The sequence below is a fragment of the Kogia breviceps genome, chromosome 8 (genome assembly GCF_026419965.1).
Source record: "Kogia breviceps isolate mKogBre1 chromosome 8, mKogBre1 haplotype 1, whole genome shotgun sequence".
Taxonomy (NCBI): domain Eukaryota; kingdom Metazoa; phylum Chordata; class Mammalia; order Artiodactyla; family Physeteridae; genus Kogia; species Kogia breviceps.
Window position 1 is genome coordinate 93,946,836 of NC_081317.1, and position 6,141 is coordinate 93,952,976.

The 6,141-nt window shown below is 41.6% G+C and overlaps 1 non-coding gene across 1 annotated transcript; it reads right to left on the bottom strand.

Moving 5' to 3' along the window:
* Positions 1 to 1,620: 1,620 nt before the first annotated feature.
* Positions 1,621 to 1,693, bottom strand: TRNAR-CCU (transfer RNA arginine (anticodon CCU)). The gene has a single exon. It is a non-coding gene; the product is annotated as a tRNA-Arg (tRNA).
* Between the last annotated feature and the right edge of the window lie 4,448 nt (positions 1,694 to 6,141).

The window sequence follows — 6,141 nt, forward strand, 5'->3', positions numbered from 1 at the left end:
CAGCCTTAAAAAGAAAGAAAATTCTGACACATACTCCAACATAATGAACTTCGAGGACATCGTTAATTGAAATAAGACAGTCACAAAAAGAGAAATATTGTATGATTCCACTTACATGAGGTACCCAGAGCAGTCAAATTCATAGAGACAGAAAGTAGAATGGTGGTTGCTGGGGGTGAGGGGTGGAGGGGGGTGGGGAGAGAAGGGAATGAGGGGTTGTTTAATGGGTATAGAGTTTCAGTTTTGCAAGATGAAAATCTTTCTGGAGATCAATTGCACAACAATGTGAATGTATTTCACACTACCGAACTGTACACTTAAAAATAATAAAGATGGTAAATCTTGTCTTGTATATTTTACTATATTTTTTAAAATTTAATTGAAAATAAACACAGGGCTTCCCTGGTGGCGCAGTGGTTGAGAGTCCACCTGCCGATGCAGAGGACGCGGGTTCGTGCCCCGGTCCGGGAAGATTTCACACGCCGCGGAGCGGCTGGGCCCGTGAGCCATGGCCGCTGAGCCTGCGCGTCCGGAGCCTGTGCTCCACAACAGGAGAGGCCACAACAGTGAGAGGCCCACGTACCACCAAAAAAAAAAAAAAAAACTGAGAAAATAAACACAAATGCAGGCGTTCTTTAAAGGAGAGTGAGTATACAAGAAAACGACTCACAACTACCATTTCAAGAAACCTTCCCTGACCAAGCCAGCTCTGCTGTGATTGTTCTTTTCTGTGCCTTATCTATTTATTTTGTATGTAATCACATTGGCCTTTTGGATAAATAACTGATTTTTGTCATTTTTTGCATAAATTTAGATTATAAGCCCTTTCTGAACAGACATTCTTTTTTCTTCTGTTCTCCATAAATAATAAATGTTTAAGTATATTTTAGAACTACACAGATTTTGGAAATTCAGTTTTCATTGTGAATTACTAGTAAGAATGATTAAAAAAATAAAAACTAATAGATGCACTGACTCAAGTTCTAGATATTTACATTATCTAGCCCAAGGCATTCTTTTAAGGTCTTCTCAGCTGTTATTCAGGATCACAGTAAACAACACAAAAGATATAATTCACAAACAAAATCTTAGCTCTCCCTCACACAATCAACTAGTGTGAATAATGAAATTACATTAAGATGGATCTGAAGAAAGGATTTAAATCCCTTGTCTTTTGCCTGCAACTCGCCTGAGGCTTAATTGAGACAAGTGTCTGCACCTGTTACTCTACAGTTCACTTCCCCTCCTTTCTCAGGCATCAGATTTTGTTCCTTTCAACTTGGGTCATCCAGGAGGGTTGGATGACTGGGTGATAATCATGTGTGCTTAATGCTTGCTGAAATTTTACTTCTTTAAATAAACCAAAAAGTACCATATTTAATAAGAAAAAATCAGTATAATATAGAGGAGAGAAGAAGGAAGGAAGGAAACTGACATTTGCCAAGAGTGTACTTTGTGCCAAATTCCATATGAGAGTCTACTTTATTTATTTTTTAAATATTTATTTATTTATTTGGCTGTGCAGGGTCTTAGTTGCGGCACATGGGATCTTCGTTGCCACATGTGGGATCTTTAGTTGTGGCATGCGAACTCTTAGTTGTGGCATGCATGTGGGATCTGTTCCCTGACCAGGGATTGAACCTGGGCCCCCTGCATTAGGAGCACAGAGTCTTAGCCACTGGACCACCAGGAAAATCCTGAGAGTCTACTATAATGTGGAGTTATTGTCATGTAACTCTTAACTTTAAGATTAGAATGCTTGTTTCCTCGTTTGGTGTAGAAATTTTATCTATTCATTCTAAGTGTATTAAGGGAAATCAAACAAATTTATTCATAAATCTTGAAATATTTAACTAGCTACTATGACTTTACAGACCCTGGTTATAATTAACACAATCAATATAAAAGACTATGAGGAGGAAACACCATATTTCTTTGAAAATCAATTATGGTGCACGTAGGGACTTCCCTGGTGGCACAGTGTACAGGACTCTGCACTCCCACTACAGGGAGCCCGGGGTTCGCTTCCCGGTCAAGTAACTAGATCCCACATGCATGCTGCAATGAAGAGTTCGCATGCCACAACTAAGGAGCCCGACTCCTTCAACTAAGACCCGGTGCAACCAAACAAATTAACAACAAAAAAAATGATGGTGCACATAAAAATAAATGATGATTATAAGAGAAATATTTTTTTCTTTTTTAAAATTTGTTTATTTAGTTTTGGCTGCATTGGGTCTTCATTGCGGCGCGTGGGCTTTCTCTAGTTGCAGGGAGCAGGGGCTACTCTTCGTTGTGATGCACGGGCTTCTCATGGCGGTGGCTTCTCTTGTTGCAGAGTACGGGCTCTAGGCATGCAGGCTCAGTGGTTGTGACGCACAGGCTTGGTTGCTCCGTGGCATGTGGGATCTTCCCAGACCAGGGCTCGAACCCGTGTCCCCTGCATTGGCAAGCAGACTCTTAACCACTGTGCCACCAGGGAAGCCCTAAGAGAAATATTTTAAAACACATTATAGAACTAGACTTCTGTGACTGTTTCCTGAACCCACAACACTCCCCAGCACAATAAACTTATCTATTAACCCTTATTTGAAATTTGTTTAATTATTTCATCACAGAATTCTTGTAGCAAGTATGTTAATGAAGTAGGAATATTGCCTTTCAATGAAATTTATGTGCCAATTAGGTGTTATCTGGGGTATGCTAATGCAAATGCAACCTATTTTTTTGTTATATTCACCATAATGGAATTTGAAATGTAGCTTGAAAAAAAAAAACAAACTCCTAAATGTAAACTATTTGTGCAATAATTTTCTAGTACCTCCCTCCTCACTGATAATGGCCACATTAGCATGTCTAAAACAACAGCCTCCCAAGTTCTTTTTTGGGCCTCTTGGGAATCATACAGCTGCATTTTTCACTTAGAAATCCCATTAACCCAACTATATTATAGGATTTTTACATTGTCCCATTTCAACTCCCTTGCACATTGTACAAACATTCACAAAATGAACAGAGTATATCTATCTTAAGTCTTAAGCTTTTGACTTTTACAAAGCAATCGTACGTGGTATATTTACTAATACCTGATATTAAGCATTTAAAAAAATTTTTTTATTTATTTGGCTGCACTGGGTCTTAGTTGCGGCACATAGGATCTAGCTCCTTGACCAGAGGTCAAACCCAGGTCCCCTGCATTGGGAACATGGAGTCTTATGCACGGGACCACCAGGGAAGTCCCTGATATTAAGCATTAAAAAACTATTTTTTGATGACTAGATATTGTAGAGAATCTCTCATAGAACATAGTTATGGGCCAGGCCTGCAGGAAGTACACATTATTTCTGAAAACCTAAGGGTAAATACAAATCTAAAATTTTTAAAAATTGGTTTAATTTAAAATTTTCACTGGTGCCAAAAAGGAAAAAAATGTCCCCATCTTCCTTCATTTTAGAATTTCTTTTAGAAAACTTGAAGCTGTAAATGCTTTCTCTGTCTCCTAGAGATGTATGTAAATCTTTTTAAAAGCTAAATGAGCTTCTTGTCAGTTTTGCATCTCAGGAACCTCCTTCTTGGAGCCAACTTTTTGAAATGTGAACCTCAAAGAGCATGATTTCCTAGCTGCCTGTTCTAGCCCAGCTGCTTGGCTACAAGATATGACTTCCCACTCGTTGAAAAGATTTGAGAAGTTTTATTTTCCCCTTTGATAAGGATAATTAACATGTGTATATAAAAAGACAAGAATTCTTTTTGATTTTGCAATCTATTTGGCCATTTACTGTGACAAGCATGGTTTAATGCTTATTCAATAATAAAACTTTATTCTTCCTGAAGTACCTTTGTGAGATGTTTCCTGGATTGACAGTAAAATTAATTTTAATTATTTCCTCAACACTCATGTTCCATTGGCTAGTACACAGTCACAGGGCCACAGCTACAGGAGGAATATAAATATAACTAAACTGTATCACCAGGTAAATAAGGGCCTGTGTTTTGCAGGGGAGGAAAACTTCTCTACCAATTTAGGTCTTACTGGTTACTGGTTGGGGTGGGACTTCAAATTAACTAACAATAGACAGATTAACAAAGAAAAGTTTATTTTACCTCAAGAGTACTCCACAGTGAGTAATCCCCTGAATAGTCAGAGATAAAGGTTTACATACCAGCTTTAAAAAGGAGGCTGTTTTAGGGCTTCAGTGAGAAAGTATGTTTCCCACTAAAAGGAAGGTTCTATTGGATTTTTTTATATTAATGACAGCTGAGTTTATGCTTCCTAATGCTAAGGGTCAGTCTTTTTCCAAGAAGGAAAATTTCTCAGAGGAGGGTTAATGGCAGCTGTATTTTCTAGAGGTTCTGCTTAAGTTCAGATAATATTTCTTTCTGTGGCCGCTGATTGTTCAGATGTTTCCAGTTTAAAATAATTTTCAGACCATTTTCATACCACTTTGGTGAGCTGTTAATTCCTCTAGTTTATCATAAACAACTAGCTAGCTTCTGCATCTGCTGAATATGAGATTCACATGTTCCCCAACACAGAACACTCTCGACCCTTATCCAATGAAGAAATCCTAAAGTTCCATCCAGTCACGGCATTCAGGAACAGAGTAACTTCGTGCATAGTCCCTGTTGAAGATCTTGTCTCCTCTTGGCAACAGATATCCCAGCACAGGTGTTAGATTTGTATTTACCCTTACGTAAGCAGAAGTAATGTACACCTCCTTTCAGGCCTGGCCCACAAAAATGTTCCACGAGCGATTCTCCATACCCTTTCTCCTTCTAACATTTTGATACAGAGGAGCTAGATGCCATATTTATATGACTTTTCTGATTGTTTGTTGCTAATATATAGAACACATGATGGTCCAAATAGGTTAATATGCACATGGACAAAATTTCACACACTCTTATACCCAGAGCAGAAACATTAATTTGAAAGGGGCCATCTGCTGTTCTTGGAGAGCCTCCCAGAGATGAGAGAGGCAACTGGGACTCCCCTGGCCAAATAGACTCTGGAGGCAGCTATTCTGGGGGTTTGTTCCACCATGAGGATACTGATGCCATTAAGAGCCATTTTGGAATCCTCCCTCTAGTTTATTAGTGCTGGCCTGGCCTTGCCCATTGCGCAGTTAGCATCAGTCCTGAGACACCCCAGGCCAAGCAGCTAGCCAGGCAGGGATATAGCCTCACCTACCAGCAGACAAGCTGCCACTGAGCCCCCAGCCACCCAGGGAAGAAGCCCCGCCCACCAGCAGGCCAACACCAACTCCAGGAACCCCAGAACCCTGCAGCAAGAGACTCCAGGACCCAGTTCCACACACCACTGGGTAAACACCAGTCCTGGGACTATCCCAACCCCTCAGCCAGCCATCTCAAGACCAGGCTCACCGACCAGCAGGCCAACGCCAGCCTCAGGACACCTCCGGCCCCTCAGCCAACTGCCTCAGGGTCTGGCCCCACCTGCCAGCGGGCTGACACTAGCTCTGAAACACCCTACCTTGCAGCCAGCCCTCCTGGGACCTGGCTCTGCCCACCAGTGGACCAGCAATAGCCCAGGGATGCCCCCAGGGCTTTGCAGCCGGCTGCCTGGTGACCCAACCCCACCCAGCAACAGGCAAATATTTTATAAGTTTCAGGTGTATAACATAGTGGTGGGTGGGGTTGGTACTGACACATAGATCAATGGAATAAAATAGAGAGCCCAGAAATGAACCCACACTTATATGGTCAATTCATCTATGACAAAGGAGGCAAGAATACACAAGGGGGGGCTTCCCTGGTGGCGCAGTGGTTGAGAGTCCGCCTGCCGATGCAGGGGACACGGGTTCGTGCCCCGGTCCGGGAAGATCCCACATGCCGTGGAGCGGCTGGGCCCGTGAGCCATGGCCGCTGAGCCTGTGCGTCCGGAGCCTGTGCTCTGCAACGGGAGAGGCCACAACAGTGAGAGGCCCGCGTACCACAAAAAAAAAAAAAAAAAAAAAAAGAATACACAAGGGGGAAAAGATAGCCTCTTCAGTAAATGGTGTTGGGAAAACTGGACAGCTACATACAAAAGAAACAAACTGGACTACTTTCTCTCACCATATACAAAAACAAACTCAAAATGGATTAAAGACCTAAATGGAAGACCTGACAACATAAAAC